Source organism: Cupressus sempervirens, chromosome 11, assembly GCF_028749045.1.
Source record: "Cupressus sempervirens isolate cs-2001-9-10 chromosome 11, ASM2874904v1, whole genome shotgun sequence".
Classification (NCBI taxonomy): domain Eukaryota; kingdom Viridiplantae; phylum Streptophyta; class Pinopsida; order Cupressales; family Cupressaceae; genus Cupressus; species Cupressus sempervirens.
Genome location: NC_143128.1, coordinates 757,254,246 through 757,280,870, shown reverse-complemented (window position 1 = coordinate 757,280,870; position 26,625 = coordinate 757,254,246). Strand labels below are relative to the sequence as shown.

Below are 26,625 nucleotides of genomic sequence, written 5' to 3'. Positions count from 1 at the left end.
CTATACACTATGGTTCACCTACCACAAACCATAGTGTATAGGTACATCTAGCTAGCCTCCATTTAAAAAAGACAAATTATCTAAGAACTACAAATGATCAAATTAGAGCTCCTATTGAGACCAATGGTTGAAAGCTATTTTTTCCAACAAAAATTATCATTAACAACTAATACACTGGAAAAAGATACATCTAATGTATGATTTGTAATTGCACCACTTGATGCAACAAGAATTGTGGAAATTACAAAGAAAGAAATGAACACATAAAATGTATTTGATTCCAAAAAAATTAGGAACCATCTCATTACTATCTCAATATTTCTAGCAATACAACACAAAATGGCCTTTGCATACCTATGGATGAGCAAATGCACCTTCAATTTTTTTTGTAGTCTTGACAAGAAGATCATAAGTTGCACATCCTTGAGAGTATACTACAACTTCCTCCAAAGGTGAAATAAAGCCACAGTTTCTTGTAGATAGAATAGTTGATACAAAGTCTAGAACACATACATCTGTTCATATGCCTAAAACTAATACCTGGATTGAAAAATGCAACTAGCATAACAATAAAAACTAAAGGAAAAATTTATATGCAAAGCTTAAAAGATGTCTAAAACAAGAATCAAGAAAAGAAATGAAGAAGACGCTAGATTTCATAATTTCTTTTAAAATTTGCATATCATCAAAAGAATTTTAAAAAACCTTTGGACTACTCCACATTACCATTGGGATATCAAAGCAAGTATATTTAGGACTTTGGATGCTATTAATTATTACCAATGCTTATTTAAATTTAGTCTAGCTATCTCTCATAAACTACCATGATTACGAACACACTAATTAGAAAAGCATTTGAGAGCACTTGTTCACAAATTTGAATGGTTGGCCTATTTTGTATGAGGTGAAACAAATGGTAGAAGGAAAATACAAAATGAACCTTTCATACCATGAAAAACTATAATAATTAGAGAGAAAGAATTCAATGCAAGAATCAAAATGGAAAACTTAGAAACCTACTATTTGAATATAATTGGCTTTCACCTAATTAAAAAATGCATTCGAGTCATCTTTTGAATGCAACCAATAAAGCCATTTGTGTAGCCTTTACACCTTATGACAACATTTGGGTCCTTCTCGAACCATTCAATGGTTGTTGAGCATTAAATAATAAATGTGAATTAGCTTAAGAAAAATTATAATAATGTACCCATGATTCCAAAGAAATGGATTTGTTGTGTCTTGAAGGCTTAGTTGAATATATAAGATACATAGCTCTCTCAAAAAAGAAAAAGAATAAAAAAGAATAATGATGTCGTACAAGTCTAAAATACATAAAATGTTAAAAGAGCCATCTTATTAGCATTAGTCATTACCAAGATGCTAAAACAATACTTCAAATGTTGCCATATGACACTTTATTCACAATGCTAAAGAAAATCTAGTTAGAAGATGCAAATAAACCAAATTAGAGATATTCAAACCAATCAAAAGTTCAAAACTATCAAATACTAGCAAAGAACAATTCAAATAGTAGTAAAAAAAAAAATTTTCCGAAAAGAAAAGAAATTCGACAATATTAATAGTAAAAAGCTAAATCAAACTTGGAACAAGATTTTCTTCATTAGTTCCTACTATGCAATGAGGAGGATAAGGAAGCTCTAGCTTATCTAGATAATGTGTGTTAAGAAATGCCAACATCAACCATTTTTTAGCACTAAATTCTTTGGCTAGCTTCACACTCTCTTCCACCATTACATTAATTTGTTGATTGGGGTGTTGTGGAGCCTAGAAGAAGGAGATCATGTTGATTTTCATTCTTCTAAAAGATCTAATAAAATTTTCATTAGGTAAAAAGTAGAAAGTCCATTTGAGACTGACATAAAATGAACTTTTAAGCATCATAATCTTTCTCTAATCCAACAGGATTATTTCAAGGCATGTTAACTAACAAAGTAATATGAAACTATTATAATTTTCTATGAATTGATAACTTGAAGATACTGGCTTTCTACAAGTTCTATTACTGAATTATTCCTAAAGTTGTGTTATCATGATTTATGCACTTCGAAATAGTACAAATGTTTAGTAGTTCTGAAGTTTTATGACTGTTAATTTTCCATACCTAGATTTCTTAGAAGGGGGCCAAAGGTACAAAGGAGGCCATGCCAAAAAGCCATGTTTTATATGACAAAGTTAAATATTTATTGAACTATTATTCAATTGATTCAACTTGCAAATCAATCAATGGAACATCTATTAAATAAGTTGTAATGCCAAAATTCTTTTTATACCATTAGTTCTAGTATAATAAAATATAATTAAAAGTAATTCACTTAATAATACAATGTTCAATCAGTATAAGGAAATTAATGTTAGCCAACATTTATTAGCAAGAAGATTAAAGGAAGTATTATCATCAAATTTTCTTAACTAGATAAATTCAATACAAAATAAATACAACTATACAAGTCATGCATCATCTAATCATTTTATAGACATGTGAGTGATTATTTCCTAAAACCATTGTTGAAGGAGATAAATAATTCCTTACAGAGCATAGGAAAAAAATAAACAAGAGGGATTAGTTTGATGTAACCTACATAACCATCCTCTAACTAATGAATTTACCCTATTATTTACATAAGCTTAGTATTTGTGTTTAATTCTTCCATTGCAACATATCAGGTCTACAATTCCCTATACTTTGGTAGCAATTAGATGAGGATAAATTTTCAATTTTCATACAAACATAGAAAGGTGTCAAATTTCTTGAACAATTTAGTTTATCAAACAATGTTTCAAGTATTCCCTCTTTTAGGCTTCATACCATGTAATTAGCCTAATGTGGCATAATATGTGAACATGCCAATTCAAAACTAAATTTTATAAGTATAAAAATTGATTAGTAAATTGTTGTACAAAATCGAGAGTGATTTGATATAGGAGATATAAAAGTTAGAATTCTAGATAGCACTAGATCTATTCTATATAGCTTACAACTATATAGCCTCATTAAATGATTTTTTTTAAAAAATCTTGTAAAAGTGTAGTTTCCAAACAACCAAATAATTCCTTGTGTTGACTACCTGAGCCTGTATTTTTTATTATGTGTTTTTATAGTCCTTAGAAACTTCAATTATTCCATTAATTGTTAGTCATAGTAACAGTTTTAAACTCCTATCATGGAAATAGAAGATAAAGTGGAATGAATTGGTTGTTAGAATGTTCATAGATAAATAAAATATTATGGGTCAAAACTGATGGTATTGATTGAGTTGAAGATGAGATAGTATTGTCCTACATAGAAGTAGATATATTGGTTCCATCTAATAGAGAACATGATACAACAAATGTATTGAAATTTTTTAAGGTGGGTGTATAGGAGTAGTTATCAAGCACAACTAGAAATCATGTGGACTTTGCCCACATAGGTTCAAATCTTGTTGTCCATGCTCTACTATATTTTGAATTTTTTTGGCATGTCACGATTCACTAGCTATAATGTGGGGTCTTGTATCAAGTCAATAAAATGGCTCATATGTTTGTTATTTTGAAGGATCCAATAGAAGAAATGTTGAAGGATAATGAAGAAGGATATGTTGATGAGAACTGGAGTAACTGTAGCTGATTCAAATTATTTTGAATTTTTTTACCATCAATATTTGGAATCACACTCCAATTGATTCTCATGGGTATGTGCAAGATCATGGTGTACCAAACTATGGCCTTAAGTGGCAGTGAAAAACCAACAAATCAGGGTTATGTCAACTAGACACATAATTTTAAAGTGGTTTTGGACTTTATATCAAAAAGTTGTAAGAAAATAATCTATAGAAAATTGAATCTAGTTTCTAAACTACAAGGCCTTATCTAGACAAAATATTATTTGATTGGTCAAAAGTTTCGATTTTGATGTAGTACTACAAAAATTTTAGGGTGAAAATAAAAAGTAGGTGTATGTCTGACCACCCTAATCATAACCAAATGATAATATTTTTTAATATAATTTTAGATATAAAAAGTAGACTCATGCTTGGATGTGACACATATTTTTAGCAATTTTTATTCCAAATAAATAATTAATTATGAATTTTCTACCATATTGTTTTCAGAATTAAAAAACTCCCGTGTCTGACCACCTTAACTAGTTTAAAAAAAAATCAAAATTAAGTTTTTTTTTTTTTTTTCTTATACTAGTCAAAGCATAGAATGTGACACATCTTTTGGATTTCACAAATCTTATACAGTTTGAAAGTTATAGCTATTTTTCAACTAATATGTCAATCAACACTTTGTAGCTAACTCCATTAGAAAATAAGTAATAATTACTTACTGAACTTGTAATTTGACAAAACTTACATTTATGAAAAGCTAAGAACATTCTTAAGAAACCCTTTTCATTACATCAAATTTTGGTTAAGAAAAAGTTGTCAGCTACATGCTTGAAGTAAAAAAACACATAAGAACATGCCAAAAACACATTTTCGGGATGTTTTAAAGATGAGCATATAAGGTTGGTATCGAAATATATAGTAGGAATTATAAATGTATTAATTATTTTCATTTAGTATCAGGATGGGTGGGAAAAAAGTTGGAATAGATTTTGAAATTCTTTGAGGCATTTCAGAACTACATATTTTTCAGATCACCACTTTTTGGCACACCATGATCCTGCACATACCCTCATGTGATTCAAATCATATGCTCACCAGGAAATTTCCCACTTGAAAATTGGTGATTGAACATAAAAGGGTCCCCTACCTCCATTTTATTTCCCCTATTATGGGTAATCATTAGAGTTAACTTGATTTCCCACAATTAAATTCTATTTGGGATCAAAGTTAAGAACTTAACAAATGTTAGAGAAAGCATGAAAAGATGGAGACATTGATCACTTTAGTGCATGACATGACTTACATCTAGGAGTCCAGTTGAATTAACTTGGAACAACTTCTCAAGATTAAAGTAGCAAAATAAGGCTTCTAAAGTCTTAAAGTAAGTTGAGTGCATGCATCTAAAATGAGGGGGTGGTAAGATGATGTCCCCACATGGGTATAGATTAGAACAGTTGGAGTAATAGGTTAGAATAGTTGGAGTAATACTAGCTACTTTCATGTTTAGAACATATGTCAAGGCCCTACCTATTTCACCAATTTCACAATGGGCATCAACCAGATAGTTATACAAGTTTTACATCATTTGGCATGGAGTTCTCTATTCATAAATATTTTGTCTCTATATCTACTAAGAAAAGTTAAACATATTTTTGATTGCATTGTTGTCTCCATTTGTTATAGAACATAACCAATAGTGAGCAATGATGCAAATAAGTGTACAAATAGCCATGCCATGCCACATTTTTTTTGCAGTAATTGTACAACTAAGGATTTTTTATTTCCCTTGTTTCAGTTGATAATGCAACTATATGTTAAGAGTTTCTATAGCTTGAAAAGAATAAAGGAACTACTTTTAGAATTTACAAGAACAAACAAAAATATATGCACCAAACACATATTTATTGTGAGAAAGTTTAAATAAATATTTAACATCTATAAACATAGAAGCTTACCGAAGATTTATTAGTTTTAGAAGTGTTAGTGTCATTGATGACATTTTAAAATTCAATACTCAATGAGCTAGCTAAAATTCTAATTCAAAATATGTACTAAAAATAGGGAACCAGATCCCCACAAATATTGAGACATTTGATCTTTAATAATATAAAAAAAGAATCAAGTCACCTGGATCAATTCCATTAGTATTTTGTGAGTGCAATGGAGAAAGGATGGTTACATCTTTAATGTGAACATTGCTTCATTGACCATAAATGCCATTCAAATTAAAATATTATAATTATACTTGATGAAACAAATTATCAAACAAACAATAAGAGTATATAGAGAGATTGTTGAATAGCATATACTAGTAATGAAAGGTTTCACAATCATACATAAACCATCTTCAATATAGATAAACTAAATTGAATGCAAACCTTTAGTACACTAGACATATATTTTAGAATGGTGAATTTAGGATCGTTAGATTCAAGATGAGGACATTAGTTGAGTCTACCACCTCAAGAAGGTGAAGGCAGGTGTAGCTTAGAGTATGATTATGGTACTAATCCCACCAAATAAATCCCTACCAATCAATAGTACCATTGTCACCTGTGAAAATGAATATGCAAAGAAAAATATTAGAAGTATAATAAACTAACCAAAAACATATATAAACTTTGAACTAATGGCCTCCACAACCATTTAATAGCAACACCTTTTGATAGTTGACTGCTCATTCTAAGAAAGAGGGTAAATTAAGCATCAATAAAGATAAGATTTCATGATCCAAAATTTAAGATCATGTTATAGAAAGTACATCCCTACCTATTATTACAACATCTATCACATTGAATGCAGTTATAAGGGCATTATGAAATTAGAAATCATAGAAAATGAACATGAATTATGCTCGAGTAAGACCATTCTATTGAATTCTATAAACATCTATGAAAACCTACAAAGGTATTTGAAATTAGATACAAAAGTAAAAAATAAAATTAAACGTACCCCAACAATGTTATCAAATGAAGGCTACCTTTAAATATTGCATACTTACATGTTGCTTTCTCTGCTACCATCTATGAATAGAAATACTAATTGTAAACACCAAAAGAGATAAAGGAGAAATTAGTTTAGTAAAGTTGGAATATGGAGATGTGTTTACAAGTCTTTCCATGGTATACAAAAAAAAAGTAAATGGGTTACCTTGTTTTGGATGTAGTAATGAAGGTTGCTCCAGTAGTCCTCATCCACTATGGCTTGTAGATTTCTTATGGGTGCTGCAGCAGTAGAGCGGGAAATAGAATAAGAAAGGTTTATGTTTTGTGTATTTTAAATTTAATGTTTTCAATAAAAGTTCTACATGTGGTGGCATACCCAGAGTAGCAGTTCGATGAGCTCTCTAGATATAGCCACCTAGGACCGGGTGTAGATTCTTTAAATTAGAATAGTTTTAATGATTGTCAGATTCCAATAATAGGTAGTAGGCAGTTTCAGATTCTTATCCTTTTTTTGGATAGAAGATGGAAAAAAAAACATGTGGCCTACTGCATGATTGTCAGATTCCAATAATAGGTAGTAGGTAGTTTTCAGATTCTTATCCTTTTCTTGGGGTAGAAGATGAAAAAATGTTTCTCATCCTTTTATTAGAAAAGGAGAGTTAGCTTTAAATAAGCCGGTTGGCTATGTAAGAGATTCATTCAAATTTGGGTAATAGAGAAAGTTTCAATTTTTTCCTTAGAAAGGATATAGATAATCGACTATGGAGTTTGGCAGCAATTCGATCTTGGTCTCTCTTGTAAAATTGTAAATATATTTTCTTTGAGGACATTCTGGGTTAAAGATCTTGGTGTGCAAGTGAAGATAAACTATGGATATTTATATATTTTGATTAATCCAATCTTGAGTTTGGTTCGAGTTTGATCCCGGCTGATTGATGTCGTGCCCCTTGAAGTAACTCAGTTGAGTGAGTATTCCTCCTGAGATTTCCAAGGTGTGGCTCTGCATCATTTTTGGTATCAGAGCCTAGCATCATAATGGAAGAAGAAGAAGCAAAAAGACAAAGCTATAGCCAAAGACATTCTATATTCCGAACAAAGTGCAAGTGCAAGAATAAGGTATGCAAAGTTATAGTTGATAGTGGTTCCTTTGAAAATATAATCTCAGTAGAAATGGTTGAGAAACTGAATCTTCCAAGAGTACCTCATGATTTACCTTACAGAGCTTATGGGTTAGGAGATGAACAGTGGATTGATGTCTTCGAAAAGTCATATGTTTCTTTTAACATTGGACCATATTTTGATACCATTGAATGTGATAATATGCCTTTAAAAGATTGTCACTTGATTTTGGGAAGAGCATGGCAATATGACAGGTCAACCATATATGATTGTAGAGAGAACACATATACCGTCAACAAGAATGGGAAGAAGATGGTTTTGCTTCCATTGAAGGATGATACAACATGGAAGGAATCAAGAAGTATAGGTCTTATTGATAGGATAGCATTTCCAATGCATGATGAAGTGAAAGAAGTTTTGGTAGAGGCAAATGAAACTACAGAGAAGGAAGCCATAAAGAGTGTAGATGTATGTGAAGTTGGTACAAAAATCTCAACAATGATAGATGTAAGTTGTCCTCTGGAAGGGAAAGAACCTGAAGAGTAGAAAGAAGATAAATTGCAGCAAGTAAATGTTGATGAGAAGAATAAAGAGGGAAGTCCTATGGAATTTGAGTGTGAACAATTTGTGGTTGGAACAATAACATGTCCTTTGAAAATAGAGAAGAGTACAATGTTGGAAGGTACTCCTACGGAAAAGGTTTTGGAGGCAACTGATGAAGCCTTAAATATGCATAATGAAGAAAAATGTCAAGAGGAATGGAATGAAGATGAAGCTAAGGAATGTGTAATAGAAAGTTCTAAAGAAGAATCTAATTTATGGGAAAAATTTGCAGCCATTGTGGGAGAATGGAAAAGGCATGGCGGTAGTACAGAAACTCAGCTTGAAGAAGAAAGGAAAGAGTGCAATACTGTTATTGTTCTTGAGAAAAGTTGTAATAAGAAAGAGATATTTGAAAGTGAGATTACTACAAAAGATCAAGATGATGATAAATGTTTAATAAAGGAAGAAGCGATAAATACGATTCTTAAGATTCAAGATGTGAAACTGGTCGATAGTCAAGAAGTAGATAAGTTTATGGTTACTATTGATGAAGATAGATATGATGCACATTACATGGTGTATAAGGAAGCTCATATTCAAAAAGAGAACTCAAATAATCTTAATGCTGATGATATATTTTCTTCTAATAATGTTTATGCAGGGATGCAGATTTCATGTATAGTGAATCATGTTGAAGAATTTTCTGTGACATTTACAGCATTAAAGAATCAAAGCTACAATGTGGAGAAGTTGGATATTATCTTTGTTTTTCTTGTAGATATGCTCATCCTAGTTCAAAGAAATTGGAAAGTTCGAAAGAAGAATGAGATTCATTTCTACAACACATCATCTCAAGAGGACTTGAGATTCATTCTACAAGGGAGTATGCTGCAGTAGCAAAGTGGGAAATAGAATAAGAAAGGCTTATGTTTTGTGTATTTTAAATTTAATGTTTTCAATAAATGTCCTACATGTGGTGGCATACCCAGAGTAGCAGTTCGATGAGCTCTCCAGATATAGCCACCTAGGACTAGGTGTAGATTCTTTAAATTAGAATAGTTTTAATGATTGTCATATTCCAATAATAGGTAGTAGGCAGTTTCGGATTCTTATCCTTTTTTTGGATAGAAGACAGAAAAAAAAACATGTGGCCTACTGCATGATTGTCAGATTCCAATAATAGGTAGTAGGCAGTTTTCAGATTCTTGTCATTTTCTTGGGGTAGAAGATGAAAAAACATTTCTCATCCTTTTATTAGAAAAGGAGAGTCAATTTTAAATAAGCCGGTTGGCTATGTAAGAGATTCATTTGAATTTGGGTAATAGAGAAAGTTTCATTTTTTGCCTTAGAAAGGATATAGATAATCGACTATGGAGTTTGGCAACAATTCGATCTTGGTCTCTCTTGTAAAAGTGCAAATATATTTTCTTTGAGGATATTTTGAGTTAAAGATCTTGGTGTGCAGGTGAAGATAAACTATGGAGATTTATATATTTTGATTAATCCAATCTTGAGTTTGGTTCAAGTTCGATCCCGGCTGATTGATGTCGTGCCCCTTGAAGTAACTCAGTTGAGTGAGTATTCCTCCTGAGGTTTCCAAGGTGTGGCTCTGCATCAATGGGGTTGAGGTTGTTTAGAGAAACTATCAAATGACTATTGTAAACTAGAACACTAAGGAGGGCTACAATTACCTAATTACAAAATAGCTAAGATCAAAGACAAATATATATTCGAAATAAGAACTATTTGTATGGTGGCTTATGGACTGCAACACCATCTACTATCATATGGGAGTTATAGCAGGAGAGAAATAGACACATTTTTAAAAATAAAAGGATAACATAAGAACAACTTACTGAAAAGATGGAGGCTGCCATTATCAATATTATGAATAATAGAATATCAAAAATGCAAAGAGTGGCAGAAAAGATGACTTATTGGGATGAGAAGATGAGAGGTAGATGAATTTGGGTTTTGTGATTCCTTGGTACATTAGTTTGAGCTTCCCTTGGTTTTGAGAATACTATAATATTCTCTACTTAACAAGGCCAACCACATGAAGTTGGAAGCTCATCTAGCCTCACCCCCCTCTCCCAAACATCAATCTAAATTACCCATTATCATCTAATTACATACTTCATTCATTCATTCATCCATTTATGAATTATAACATTCAATCAATATAATCACATAACATTCATTTATATGATATAAAATTCATTAATACAAAATATTAAACAAGACTTCATTAACACATAATAGTATTAATTAACATCAAATAAAAATTAATATTAATACATAACATTCATAGATAATTACTTAAAAGAATGTTATTTCATTATCCAATAAGTTTTATCAAAGAGAATTTTTAAAACATCATTTTTTATTATTTTTTTTCTTAGATCTGTTAAGTAAAAGGCTGATAGGAGCATCAATATCTTCCTCACTATCCTCTTTTGTGGCACATGTGATGTAATGTAAAATTATGATGGCTCCTACTCTTTGGAGCAGCAGGAGGCTACTACACTAAAGTGGGCTATGTTGCAAGAACAAGTAAATGGGTTAAATTGGTATACTCGTTTTCCCTTTTTAATTGTTACAAGTATATAACTAAGTACTATTACAAAATAACATGCATTTTTCTTACCTAACAATGCCACATCATGTATATTAACATTTTGATTCGCTGCCACATCAACATGTTGAACACTTGGAACACGCTCCACTCCTTCACCATAATGTTCAACATGATCTAAAATATTCAAAAAAAGGATACACATAAAATTGAAATGCAAGATGTTAAATAGTATTCATAATTGCATAATTAATTTCCAATAGCAAATTAATACCTCCACCACTATAATCCACATCATGGTCTTCATCACAAGTAGGTTCTATGATAGGATATGAGTCAATTTATGTTCAAAACTAACACCAAAAAAGAATTTTTTCAACTATTCAATTTCATTTACTTTTCATCTGAAAAATTTACTCGTGACTCATTTGATGCACCAAATTCTTGGGCAAGGCTTTTAGATTCTTGGTGTAGGCATGCAACCATGACTTTATAGCCTTCCTTCAAGGCAATTTTTCTATCTTCAACCATGAGCCCCACATTGAATTCTATGACCTATAATTTTTGCTTAATATTGTCAGTTTTCTATTTATGGTTTCATTAAACAAAATTGTTTGCAACATTATATTAAAAATATACATCTAAAATTTAATTGTTGCTACTTACAAGTAGAGAATGAAGATTCATATAGCCACTAGAGCCAAGTTTGTATTGCCCAACCTTTTCTAGTCTCTCTTTTGTAGCCATGGATGTGTCCTATAGTTTATCAATAGTTTCAAACATGTTAGATTATATATTTACAAAGATCACTCATTAGTGCATGATTACTATGTACTTGATATTGTCATGAAATACCTTCTTTTTCCTTGTGTTGGTTCATTTACTCTATTTTCACATAGCCTTTTCTCCTTTGCATCTTCTATTACTTCATTCCACTCCATCAGTGGAATCATAGGAGGATGATCATACTTTGGGTTCTCCTTAAGACACCTTCTATAATGGTCCCTCATAGTCTTTATATGCCTCAATGTTCTTTTCTAAAGTAGGGTGGTGTCAAAAATATTTTTTCCCAAAAATATCCTCAAAAGATGTAATCAACTAATTTTTTAATTCAAAACCCTATTCATTCCAGCTTTTAAAAAAATTGTTAGATCAATAACCCTAATATAGTATAATAAATGGAGAAAAAGAAAAAAAATTAGTAATGAAATGAAACTACATACATTTTACATATGGTGGGTCCAAATAGCCTCAATGTCATATAAAAAAGATGATCAAAGAAAACATTATTACCTTAAAAACATAAAGGGACTATCAGACCAAAATGAGTTATGTATAAGTAAACTAAAATTACACTTTAAATAATAACAATTTTAAAGCAGTTGGAAGCTTTCTTAATTTTAATGAAAACATAGCTTTCTTGTTCAAAAATAATGTTCTTACAAATGAACTAGTACTATTCACACACACTACTCTAGGAAATGGATCAACTTTAGTAGTACTAGTCTCTGTTACTCTATCAACCAAAGGTCTCTCTATTAGTACACAAAATAGGCACATGAGTACAAAATTCACCCAACAGAAAAAAAAATGCATGATTAGCACATTACAAAATATAAAAAAACAAGCTTTTACTAGTTGTAGTGAGCATAGACAAGGATTTTTGCATGTTCCTTGTTGCCAACAATGTACAAGGAAATATTAAACTTTTGATCGAAGGAGGCAGCCAAACTTCATCATGAGTTAATTGATACAATATTTTTAACAAAGAAATTTGAAATAGATAAAGATAAAATAGGATACTAGCTAGAAGCATCCAAAAATAAAATTTGAGTGTTATAATGTTGATGAAAACAAATAAAGAAAGTGTTACTTACACGAAGGTTGTGTGCTACAACCCTCGCCATGTTCACCACACAATGTCACAACTATCACATATTTTTGTAGCAGCGCACATAATATTTTAGATCACAATTCATAATATACTATAAAATATAAATATCTATTGAACTTCTATTATTACTTTATATTAATTACTAATTACTGATCTACCTCACAATAGGTGTTTCATGGTCATGCTCTAGGCCATGCTTAGGAATAATATATTCAAACTAAGGATCATTTTTATCACTATGAGGTGCATTTAATCTTGTCAACCCAAGGACATATACTTGAAATGGTCAGCACAATATCTACACTAGGACTCTTAATGAGTCACTAAGCTTATGTTGTAGGAAAGTAGAATGCAAGGAAAAGAATTTACACTATTGCTATAAGAAACTAACACACTTAACTCTATGAATACTAGAAATACAATGAAAGGATAAGAAATATTCCAACTTGGTTAATTCACTATAACTATTCTCACATATGCTGCAAGAACATTCACAAAGTGCGATGCTATAGGAAGGAACTTACAACTTCTACTTACTAAACTAAAAATGCTTGGAAATAAATCTATTCTATCCTAATCTAATCCACCTTCCAAGTGGGCTCCCTTGGTCAACTTAACTAAACTACTAACACAAAAGAGAAGCCAAAAACTATTTTATTAGATTTCAAAAATTCATTACATAACACAGAACTGTAAAAACACAACTATAAAAGTTAACAGTCTGTTCTCATAAACTCTTTCTTCTAATTGGCTAAAACTAATACACTTGGATTGATTCCTATATATAGGACATCAACACTTATTCCATAACAGAAAGGTAAATGACCAAGCTTTAAATCCTCAAGAGAAAATAGGAGGATAACAACTAAAGGTGGGAAGAAGGAATAACGACTTAAGGTGGGAATAATAAAGTCTGAACATCTACTCACCATTGAATAAATATAGAGAAAGCAATAAGTCTTCATAGTTCCTCCTTACTCACTGTTGTGTATTGTGGAACCGTTACAACTTTCCTCCACCATGACTACTCCTTAGTGTTCTCTTCTCCTCGAATGTTGTTGGTGCTCAACTTTTGAATTCCTCTAATCATCTTTCAATCTTCATTAATAGGTTAGTTTCAATACAAAGACATGTTTGCAAATAAATATTCATCAAATTAAATTCAAATATAAGAATACACATTTTGATAACTATATGAAATATTGCATAATTAATATATATATATATATATATATATATATATATATATATATATATATATATATATATATATATATATATATATATATATATATATATATATATATATATATATATATATATATATATATATATATATATATATATATATATATATATACTAGCAAACGATTGCATCGTTTCTATGCATAGGTTTATCATAGGTTCAGTAAAAATAGGTCCACAAATTTCTCAACAAAGATAAAATAGAGTATCTTAAAACTATCATGAAATAAAGGAAAATGTTGGTCTCATCAATTACCTTCAAAGATTTTGTTGGTGTTTAAAACTACTGAACCACAAAATTCTCAACACCAAATTGATAATACCCACACAATATAAGGAATAGACAGTTCCTGTCAACAACTCTATGTGTAAACCATTTGGACAAACTTCAACAAAACCAAAATGGCCTCCTACTCTGTAAGCTTTGCAAGAGCAAGGTGGGTTTACCTAGGGAATGCTTTAGATAACCATTGCTACATGAGAATTATAATAGTTTCATTCTTATTTTAATCCTCTATCCCTATCACATGTTCAATTTATCCATTTTTTGATATTCTCTGATTTATATACATCCCTCTTAAGAAGTTTTGGACCTAATTTTCCTTAAGCTTACAATTACTTCTGGGAATAACAACTACCTAATATCTAGAAGTAAAACATAAATGAGTTTTGACCAACATTATAAATCTAAAATGGAACAAGAATGATTTTAACTTTGAAATGTTTGGACATGTAGCATTAGAATTTACTCTGTAACACCTCTGATTTATATGACCAGTTCTTTATCCATAGGGGCATAGAGTTAACTATTAGCAGGAGATCTTCTTCAATTAACTTGTAATTGAATTTATCAAATATAATCACCTATTTCCATTCTTATGAGATATCCCTTTCATAAACTCATAAATTTTACTAATCTACTGAAGAATTTACATAATCCTTTGAATTAAAAGAAACAACAAACCAATATATAATCCATCCAAACTACATTCAACCAGATGAACCCTATTCAAATGATCTCAAAACTAATAAACTCATGAAATAGAGACAAAAAATAGTGACACAGATCTAGTGTTAATACCCTTTTGTATTATCCTTTTGCTAATTAATACAAGAACAAATAGAGATTCAATGAAGAACCCATGAATTCATGCTAATAATATCATTTTTATTTGTCATCAGAAAAGTACATAACTAGAAGTAAATTCAAACACAACTACACATGACTGGACTGACTGTACTATTTCTTGACATTCCCAAAAAAATATCAAAATTCAGAATGTCAAATTGCTTTGAAAACTCATTTATATAGGAATGAGTTGCAACAAGCAAAGGGAAAATGTGATTGATAGGTGTCATTCCAAACTAGAAAGAAAAATAGCTAACAAAAGACAAAACAAAGTGTAATAGAATGTCAACAATATCAAAATATTCATCGATAGGCTCACATATGACACATTGTTACAAAAAATTAGCTCCTTGGTTTGCCACCATTATTCTAGATCTTCAAAATATGTAGCTATTAAACTAGCCAATGATGAGTCATCTTGTGGTGCTTGCAAATCAATTTTTACACTTGGATTTTCACTATTTTCACCTTGGACAAACAACATTATTTTTAAGCTTAATTATTTCTTTGTCACATCCACACCCTAGGTCTCTGTACTTGAAATTAGAGCTAACTAGTGACCTTCACCTTCTTCATTTTTCAGATCCGGTGCTAATGTGTCAATAATCTGCACCTCATCATCATATATCTCATCTTCATCTATTCCAAATTCCTCAACCTACTCATCAGAAGCAATATCTATCATCCATGTGTCAAACACTATATCATCTAGCCAGTCGAATTGCAAAATATCATTCTATCTTTTGAGTACATACTCAACCTCATTATTAATGGTAACAAAATCCTATTTCAAACAATCAAAGAGTAACTACACATTTACTAACTCTTCAGTTGAAGTGGCCCACCAAGCATGTCCCTTTTCATTTATGATTTTATTCATCCTTAAATAGAACAAATCACCTAATTGTTTGGTCCACTCATCTTTTCTTTTCAAATTATTCTTTTTGTTTATAGCATGGGGAAACAAACCAAATTTTTAGCACATGTACTTACTCAAGTAACCCATTATTATTCTTTGCAAACAAACCCTCCTCTCATTAAAATCTAGCAAGTCAGTGACAATGTCATAAATCTTTTCAATTTGGTCATGGGATGACCTTATGACTAAATAACAAAAAAATGTCACCTCTTTTCTTCTCCTTTTCTTCCCCCACTTATTCATAATAGGCTTTAAAGCCTCATCTTTCTCTTTCAATTCTTCCCAAATGTTTACTACCCTTGCTAACTGATCATAAAATAATGGCCACTCAATTTTGTCTATAAGGTAGGTGAGATATTTTCTTAGATTATCTTCATATTGTATATTTAGCTCCACATGTAAGGCCCACAGCTTTCTTTTTCCTTCCTCAAAATCCTCAGCTATGTGGTATTCTGGCCTTTGGGGTGTGTCTGGTACATCTACAAGGCAGGTGGATTTGAAGGGTTCCACTGGAGGACAAGGGTATGTTATTCTAGACCTTGTGGACCTCCTCATTAGCTTATTTTCAAGCTCAATTCTCTTTTTTACCTCCTTATTGTAGGCCTCAAGAATTGTTTCATATTTACTTTGTAGCTCAAACATGGTCTATTCTTCCTTCTTAGTAGTAGCGAACAAAAATTGGGATGAATCCACATTCCAATGTGTTGCCTATACAAGAGGAGTATTAGCAACTCTCCTTAAAATTATGTTTCCCACCAATGTAGGCTCATCAGGTTGTGATAATGTGGCTCTAGATCCTCCTCTTAATGACCAACTAACCAATGTAGCCTAATCTTCAATAAAAGCAGTACCTTGGAAGTCTTTTTTATTTTGATCTTGCAAATTCTATTTATTTGAAACAAAATTGAAAGTTAAGGTGTTAGCAATATCCCAATTTGGTAACAATAAAATATTTGATGCCCTTACCATCTGGCTTTCCTCCTCAAGGCTTATATTCTAAAATTCTTTTATCATTTCTTCTTTTGTTTGGTTCTCAATGGAGGTTTCATCCATTTATGGATGCTCTATTTTCAATCTTTTATGCATTTCTTCAAAATTATTCATGTTTGCCCTCCATGCAAATTGTTGAAAAAGCCTAGACTTTACAAAGTTGTCATTAGCCAAAAATTGATGACTTGTCTATTCTAATATACAATCCAATTCCCTCCCTCTATAGTCAGCTATTGTTAGATCCAAACTAGGTGGAGGAGTTTCCTGAGGGTTGCCCTCATCTAACTCTACCTGGGTGATAAAAATACCTCCTTGTGATCCCATTAGCTCAATTTTCTCACTAGTGAGTTATTCTTTCCCCAATCCTTAAAGGGGATTGAGTAGGTGAATACTCCTCAACTTGAGGATTCTTTTCCTTTATTATTTTTCTCTTCTTTGGGGATGGTTTATTAGGCCTTTCTTCTAGGACTACACTGGTAGATTCCATTATCTACTTGCCCTTATCTTTAGTGGTATTTTTATTCTTAATTATATTGTAGCTTGGCCTTCTTTGAACAATTATTTGGCTAGCTCCTATATTAGGAGTGAAAGCCAACCTCCTCATGACCTCTTTGCCCTTGTCTAGGTATGAATCAATAAAAACTTATTTTTTCTCATTCATAGCTTCCATTAGTTTAGGGAAGGTATTCATGAGTTTATTTACTTTATCAACCTTTGTATTAGCATTATCTAGAGGACCATATTTCTCATGAAAACAATGAATGAATTCTAAAACCCAGGAATAAACTCTCCACTTTTCTTTTTTGGTTTCCTATTCCTGTAATGAGACTTCATTCCTTATAATTTCCTCTGGATAATATGAGTCATGTTTGACCTGTCCCAATTTGATCCTATGTCTCAAGGTTTGATTATGGAACCCCTTAGTATCTCAAAAATGGGGATGGGAGATAAGCCATTTTATACTAATCCAAAATTTTATGTAAAAAGAGCCAACCTCCTTTGGTAATCACAAACTAGTGTGCCATAGTGCAAGTATGAAAAATTGACCCTAGTGACCTTTTCAACAGAAATATCTCCTCTACTACTCCCAATTGCCACAAATCTTTAACCATTCCTACCTTAAAGGTACTTGGTAGGGAAATACATAAGGGCTCCCCCTAAAACCATAAATTCTGAAAATAGTAGAAACAGAGTAAGGAATAATATCTCCCCAATTGTATGAAACTTTCAAATCATGAGGTTTAACCATAGGCCTAATAAGATTCATTGGTGACTTGGGGATTATGGAATTGTCACTCAATATGAGGCATCTCAATTTGGAGGCAAAATACCTATCAAATCTGACAAAACTAGCCTTATCTACATCCTAGGTCATATCTACACTCCATAACTGGACTGACAGTGCTTCCCCATCCTCCTCTCTATTCAATTCCATGTCTTTACCAAAATATGCCACCCCTTTAAACAAGAAAATGTGCATCAATAGAGAATAGTGCTCAAAGGTCTTCTCCACTTTCCCTTTGGCAATTCCAAAGAAACCAACATGGATTTCTTCAACTAAAAAGGAAGAAAAATAAAAAATAACATCCACACTAAAAGAGGAAATTTAAACCATCATAGACATGAGGCCGATGGGCATGAAATCCTACTTGTCTTCACCAAAAACACGACACTGGGTCCTTTATATCTCTACAGCCCAGGAAGTGAAAAGACTCTTCTTAAAAGGTTCCCTAGAGGTTGTAGTGATTACTAGAAAAGTTTTGATTGTTCCAATGTGTGGCCTTAGTGCACCTCCCCTAATCACATCCTTCTTTGCCTTGTATTCATTTTCTAGTTCTGGTAGATTAATTGGCACATGATAATCTGATAATGGCTCTAGGTGAAAAACTTCTCTAATTTTCTTAGGACTAATTGAGATTAGAGCTACCCCATCAAATCTTCTCACCACCCTAATAGCTAGGTCATAATTCTTGGCAATGGCTTCAAGAAAATCATAATCCATGAAAACACTTGGAACTACTAGTTTCCCCAAATCAAAATTCTAGATGTTAGCATGTGGGGCAAACAAATTCCTCTCTAAAAACTATTTTTTGAACAAAACAAGACCAGTTTGTGTTTTTTTTGCATCCCTAACCTAGTTCCCTTTGTCATACATGCCATCAACAATCTTAAGCCTAGGGTTTAAGGAAATTAATTTCTTAACTTGTGCAAGTTTGGTGGTGGACTTTGGGAGTAGTTCTAACAAATCGTCATGAACATTCCTATCCATATAGTTTACTTTCCTAGAAAATGCTTTCTTGGGAAGCATCTTGACTGTAATTTACATGAACTATAATGCTACAGAGGTTATTATTCTGGTACTTACTTGAATTTTCAAAATTTCTCTTCTCTGAACCTTTGCAATAGCTCACGAACAGATGGAGGATTGCTTCACATCTTTCCTAAGCTTAACACAATATCATTAGTAGGTTCTTGTGCTTAGAAAATGTGAAATCTTTGTTTGCATGGAACTAGAAATGGAAAAATCTCCTATGTTATGCTCTATTTTTCTCACATGCGAAGCTTTCATTCATCATAAATGCACAGAATGAAAAAATAGAGTGGCATCATATTTGCTTTTGAATTTATGTCATTGATCCTCAAAAAATCCTATGATCCAAGAATGAAAACTAGGTTGACTCACCTTTCTCCTTAACACACTAGCAATCAAGCCAATAAAATGCTTCCATCTTTACCTTTCCTTCAACATTGGCATTTTAGTCTAGGCCCACTAATGATTGGGGACACATGTCATCAAGTCACTACCACACTATACATAACTTTCAAGCATCTTGCTATAGCGAGATAGTGATAACCATTGATTTTTCTTTGATTGTGTAGAAGATATTTGATACAATTCTTACGAGAAATATGGTGGGTCCCTAATTTGCTACGTCAAAATACATAACTTTGGCATAAGTCTTCATAGCAAGATAGCAACAACCATAGATTTGAAGTTGATCTGATTGCATAGAAACTATATGAATCTTTTAAGTTGTGGTGAGACCCTTACTTGCTACCTCACTATACTTAAAATGTGCATATCTTTCCATAGTGATAGAGCGAGTATCATTGATCCATTCTATATCTGACAATCAAAATCCCTTATATTTTTTATGCATGAGGTGTGGGTCTAGGTTACTATTGATGCTGAGCTAGCTTAACATGCTATCATATATACATTATTTTAATTCCCAGTGAAATCACACCTCCTTGAATTTTTCATGCTTTTTATTTTTAGGGTAGGTCACTACATCACTATTGGTGAAGGTCATTAACTTTTTGACAGCAACATAGTGACTTCTAGTGACCCATCAAAAATTGGCACCAAGAAAATTTAAAATAGAATAACCATGAATGACATGACTATCACAAAAATAAAGGCATAGTTTGCAAGATATTTTCCTTGGAATTCTCAAAATCACCACCCATTTTAAAAGAAAACTGTATTTTGCAAGATCCAGGCACTTGCTATGTCACTACTGAAAAGTTGATGACTTTTGTGGTCATGACATAGTGACCTCTAGTGGATTTAGAATTCTGGTGATGAAGAACATGTAACACATTGATTGAAAATTCACCAATTAATAATGCTATCAGAAAAGGTGGTCATGCACACTAATGAAACTGCATGGGAATTCTGCAGTCACATCAATATTAAAAGGTTGCCACTTTCATTATATTCTGAGCACTCACTATGTCACTACCGGTAGGGTGCATAATTTTTTTTGTCGCAATATAGTGACTTGCCAAAAAAACTTGGATTTCAGTGACACCACTTGTGAATTGCTCCACATGCATCCTTTCGGATACTAACAACCCTGGGATAGAGCATGGGACCATAATGTTTTCAAATTGATACACTTTCCCAGTGCCAAACCTCATTATTCAGTACTAAAACATAGTTTTGCAATGGTTGCTAGATTGCTATGATAAAAAACCTTGCAACTTTTTCTAACGAGCATGTGACATCCATGGATTCAACCAAGATCTAATGGTGGGACATGACCTTTTCAAAAAGGACTCAACAATGAGTTCAAAGCAAGTGAGAAAAGAATATTTGGCCCCTTTTAAAAGATTTTGTGCCAAGATAAATTTAAAAGGGAAAAACCTAGGGTTTTACACAAGTTTTAAAAGATATCAAAAATGCAAGACCCAAAGCCTAAAACGCTAAGATCAAATAAAAGGACTCGCATCTAATTTTTATACCATGATTTTAAGAAAAGTTACTGTGTAAAAAATCAAACCAACAATTGCTCTATCTGGGGATGATAGACTACATGAGTCTATGCAAGAATTTAGAATCTTTGGGAGAGTAGACTACAAACTTGATACAACAATGACAACTTCTTTAGAAAGCACAAGAGAGAACTTGAAAACAAGGAACTAGACTGTATAGGGAAATTTATAGGGATTTACATAACAAACACTTAAGCACGAGAATAGAGAAAACCCTAAAGCTATTGTTCATGGAAAAATAGATACTTTAAGAAAAGTACCTCTTCAAGAGTTGTCCATGAACTGGCAATTCAAGAATGTCTTTGGTTAATTCCTTCAGGAAATATGGTTCCTCTCCATTTGTATCACAAATGCAATATGGGCCAAGCCAAATTGGATCAAATTCACCATGCTTTCCTTTATCTTCTAGTCTAGCATTCTATATCAATTTTATGTCACCTACTTCAAACTTTCTCGTAGTAGTTCTTTTGTCATATAAGTGTTTCATCTGTGATTGTAGCTTGGCATTTTGAATAGAAGATTCCTTCCTGATTTCTTCTAATTGCAAGATGTCATCCATTCTGAGTTGCATCTCATCAACAATATCATCTTCATAAAGTTGAACAAATTTATACATCTCATTTAAGTTGTTCTAGGGAATCCTAGCTTGCATACCATAAATCAAATCAAATGAGGCACATCTAATGGCCTTTTTCATGGTTACTCTATTAGTCCATAGAGCTAATGGCAACTTTGAATCCTAGGCCTTCTTTTTTTCTCCTAGAATTCTCTTGATGATTTTCAAAATGCTTTTATTACTTGACTCTACCTAACCATTCCCCTAAGGATGATAAGGTGAAGATGTGTAATCTAAATGCCATATTTGTTACAAAAATTCTTATACTCTTCAAATCTAAAACACATAGCATTATCATTCACAATTTTCTATGGGCATGCAAATCTGGTTTCAATATTGTTTAAAATGAAATTAATGACTACCTTACTTGTTGCATTCTTAGTAGGGACTGCCTTAACCCACTTGGTGAAATAATCAATAGCTACCAAGATCCATGAATGTCCACCACTATATTTTTTTGTGATTTTACCTATAAAATCAATTTCTCATTGTTGAAATGATGCCTACACTACAACTAGTCTCAATAGTAAATTCCTAGAGAATTTTAACTTTCCACTAAAACTTTGACAAGCATCAGAAACCTTTACAAACTCATAGGCATCTTTGAAAAGTGTTGGCCACCAAAAACTAGCCCCATGAATTTTATGAGACACGGTCTTAGCCATATAATGAACACCACATACACCTTCATTCATTTCTTTCAAAATCCTCTTAGACTCAATCTCATCTACACATTTCAAAAGCACCCCCTCCATACTTCTCCACCATAATTGTCCTTGTAGTATAACATACCTTATGGCCTATAACTTTAGAGACCTTTTTTGGTTATCTATCAGTTTTGATGGAGATTTCATGTTTTGCAAATAATAAATCACATCTCTGTACCAGTCAAAGGTATCCATATCACAAAGATCATCCCTGTAACTCTCATCAAATTGGTTGATTTGGTTTGCCTCTAAATTTTCTTCTATCGTCAATTTGGCCAAACCTTGATCTCTAACAAATTTAGTGATCTGAATGTCAATATTAAACTCTTGTATCCTATTGATCCATCTACATCTCCTGCTACATACCTCTTGTTGTGAAATAACATCATTCACAGTTGTAGTAGGGACAAAAGAAATGATAGTAGATCCCATCAAGTAACACCTAAAAGCCTTGACTCCTTTCACTAGTGCATATGCCTATTTTTCATTTATATCATACTTGAGTTCTACTGCCTATAGAGATTTGCTAAAAAATGCAATGGGCTACTCATAACCTTCCTCATTTTTCTATAACAATACTATAGCAATAGTGTGAAATGAGGCAAAGGAAAATATATGCAATGGTTTATCATAATTAGGTGCTTTGAGAATAGGGGCATCTTTGATAGCCTACTTGAAGGAATGCAATGCTAGGTTCACCATCCCATTTAATTTTAGATCCTCTCTTTAGCATCCTTGATATAGACCTACTAATCTCTACAAAATTTGTCACAAATCTCCTAAGAAAGTTGATCTATCTAAAGAATGACTGAATACCTTTAACACTTTTGGGCTTCTAAATCTTGTCTATTGCTTCTACCCTTTCTGGGTCAATCCTCACTCCATGCTTACCAATTAGATGTCCTAACAACTTTCCTTCAGTAACACCAAAACTACATTTCCTTGGGTTTAAAGAAATACCATACTTGAGGGCTCTGATAAATACCTTTTCCAAATGTATGCAATGATCATTTTCATCCTTGGAATAAGTAGTAAGGTCATCCTGATATACAACTAGAAACTTATCAATGATATCAGCAAAAGCCACATCCATAGCTCATTGAAAAGTAGCTCCAGCATTAGTAAGCCCAAAAGGCATCCTAAAATAAACATAAGTACCCCATGGAGTAGTAAAAGTAGTCTTGAACTATTCTAATTCTTTAACAACCACTTGATTATAGCTTAAAAATCTATCCATCATAGACATTAGTTCAGAGCTAGTAACTCTTTGCAACATAACTTCCATATTTGGCAATCCATAATTATCTTTTAATGAAGATATATTAAGATTCTTGAACTCCACACATTACCTGATGTCTCAATTTTTCTTCCTAATAGGAACCAAATTAGATACCCAAGAGGAATGCCTAATAGGCATTATAATCCCAACATCTCTTAACTTGATCAATTCTTGTTGCATCTTGGGAGCCAAGGTATGATTTATTGGCCTTTTCTTTTGTCTAAATGGCTTAGCATTTAGTTTCAAAGCGATCTCGTGCTAAAAAAGATCTTCACTATAGGCTTTTAGGTCATTATATGACCATGCAAACACATGTCTATACTTTCTTAGCAGGTCTATTAGATCTTTCCTAATTTTAGGAGGTAATTTCTTACCAATATATACATTTTTAGGTGGTTCCTGAGTTCTCAAGTTTACCTCCTCGAGATCTTTGGCATTATATTCACTAGTGTTCATTTGTGACCTGTCTTGGTTGTCAAAAATATTCTATAAAACATTTAACTGCACAACTTCCTACCCAAAAAAAGTATCCTTTCCATTTATATTCTCTACATAGGTTGCACAATCAATTTCTTGTCCTAACAACATATTCTCACAATTCAAAAATCTCAAAATATCCTTACCATCTTCAAACACTTGCCAATTCTAGACATTATCAAGAATATAGGGTCTAATTTGAGTCTCAACTTTGGATACACCAACAAATGTGACATCATCAGGTTTTATTGCTATATTAGCTAACAAGTCTGCCATTTTGTTATTAGTCCTATCCTTCCACATTATCCCAAATGCATCAAAACATTCAATCATATCCCATAAAACATTTCTATACTATTTTAATCTCTTATTCTTTTAGACATAAGCATTTCTTACTTGGGGTACAACCAACTCAGAATCTCCTATAACATGTAAACATTTTAGCCCATGCTTATGAGCTAGTCTAAGGCCTAATAGTAAAGCCTCATATTCTGCTATATTGTTGGTATAAGGGAAACTTAAAGTAGAAAAGAATTTGTATGTTACCCCTGCTAGGGATATCAAAAAAATACCTACACCTGCTCTATCTTTGTAGCAAGCCCCATCAAAAAACATGTTCCATAAATCTCCCTTATCTATTTTTGTATCAGCTTATACTTCAATCTAAGATTTATGCTTTTCTTTCTTTAAAGTCAAAACCTCTACTTTGAATGCATTGGCATCTATATCCACAAAGTTTGTCATATCATCCTTAATGTCTTCTTCTATCATATATATGCTTTTTGGTTCTCTATTTAGTTTTACCAAATTCTCATCAACGTTAAAAGTAGCAAATTATAGATCACATTGCAAACTTTCTCCCATCGTAGCACTCCACTTTCTAGATAATAACATACCATACTGAGGTGGAATATCAACAACTAGCACACTCATAGTAAGTTCCTTATTTGGATAGGCTATCAATCTATAAGGTAAGGCATTAATAGTACCTATGGCTATCACTTCTCTTTTATCCATAGAACAACATCTTTCTTGACTGGTATCAACTTTCAAACCTAATTCCTTCATTATTTCAAAAGGCATAACAGTATTGGAAGCAACAGAATCAATCATGCACTTTTTTAATGTTTTACCATTCACTAAAATACTTAAGAAAAATGGCTTAACATTACCCAAGCATTCATTAACAGAGCTATCCAAAAACATCAGAGGAATCTGAGACACAACTACTTTAGCTTCCTTGTCTTTTACCTTTTCTTTTCTTCCTTGCTTGGGATCATGAGTTTATTTTCAATCTTGTTTTGTCTCTAAATTAGTATTTCCTAACCATGCTATGGCTTTATTCCTATGTTCAAGGATCCTTAATAATTTAGACAAAGGAACTTTAACATTGACCTATGATAGAACATTAAGCATATCTATAGAAGAATTTGAGGGATTATTAGTAGTCATGCCCCTTTTCTCATGATGTTTATTAGAAGTACCTTGATAAATTTTGTCATTTATAGTGATTAGTTTTGATACCTTCTCATCAAATTTCTTAGGAAAATTATTTGAGCACTCTAACTCCTTAAGAGTTCCACCTTTCTTTGGTTCCCACTTTTTACCTGAAATTTTGACCTTCACAACAGGACTTTCTTTAGGCTTTACAATTTCCTTTTTCTTAGGGTCAATTGTCTTGATAAATATGCTAGCCACCTTACCATTATCAACATTTTGAGCCATATGTCTGGTTTGTACTTGAGCTACCATGCTAGCCATAATCTGATCAACCTCTTCTCTGGAAGGCTTCCTTAGTATCACCTTCTATATAGTATATGCCATGTTACATACATTGTCCTTAGCATCACTCTCTTCATCAGAAAATACTTGCTGCTACATATGACCTTGAAACTATCTTTGTTCCACTACATCTTGGTCATGATCGTTACTGCCATAATGGTCATAATGTGACTCAAACATATTACATCCTACATCATCACTATTTTCTTCATTTTCTTGACTTTGTTCTACCTCAGTTTGGTTTCCAAAAAATGACAAAGTTACTGCACAATACTTAGGAGCATGAGGTAACTGACAAACAAAACACCATGTAGTTTCAGTAGCGGGTTTAGGGTCATCTACAACATTTATGAAACTTTTAGATAAAGTATTAGAGGTAACCTTATTACTAGTATTTTTAAGAGGAGGAACATTAAGGTGACCATCCTTCCAAGTAGTACTATAAGGGAAATTTTTCAATCTATTATGTCTACAAAAATTGGACTAGTAAGGGACCTTATTTTCAGTGGG

General features: G+C 32.3%; 1 pseudogene; it reads right to left on the bottom strand.

Annotated features, from left to right (window-relative positions):
* Positions 1-354: 354 nt before the first annotated feature.
* Positions 355-26,058, bottom strand: LOC149531813 (nicotinamidase 1-like; annotated as a pseudogene).
* Positions 26,059-26,625: the final 567 nt, after the last annotated feature.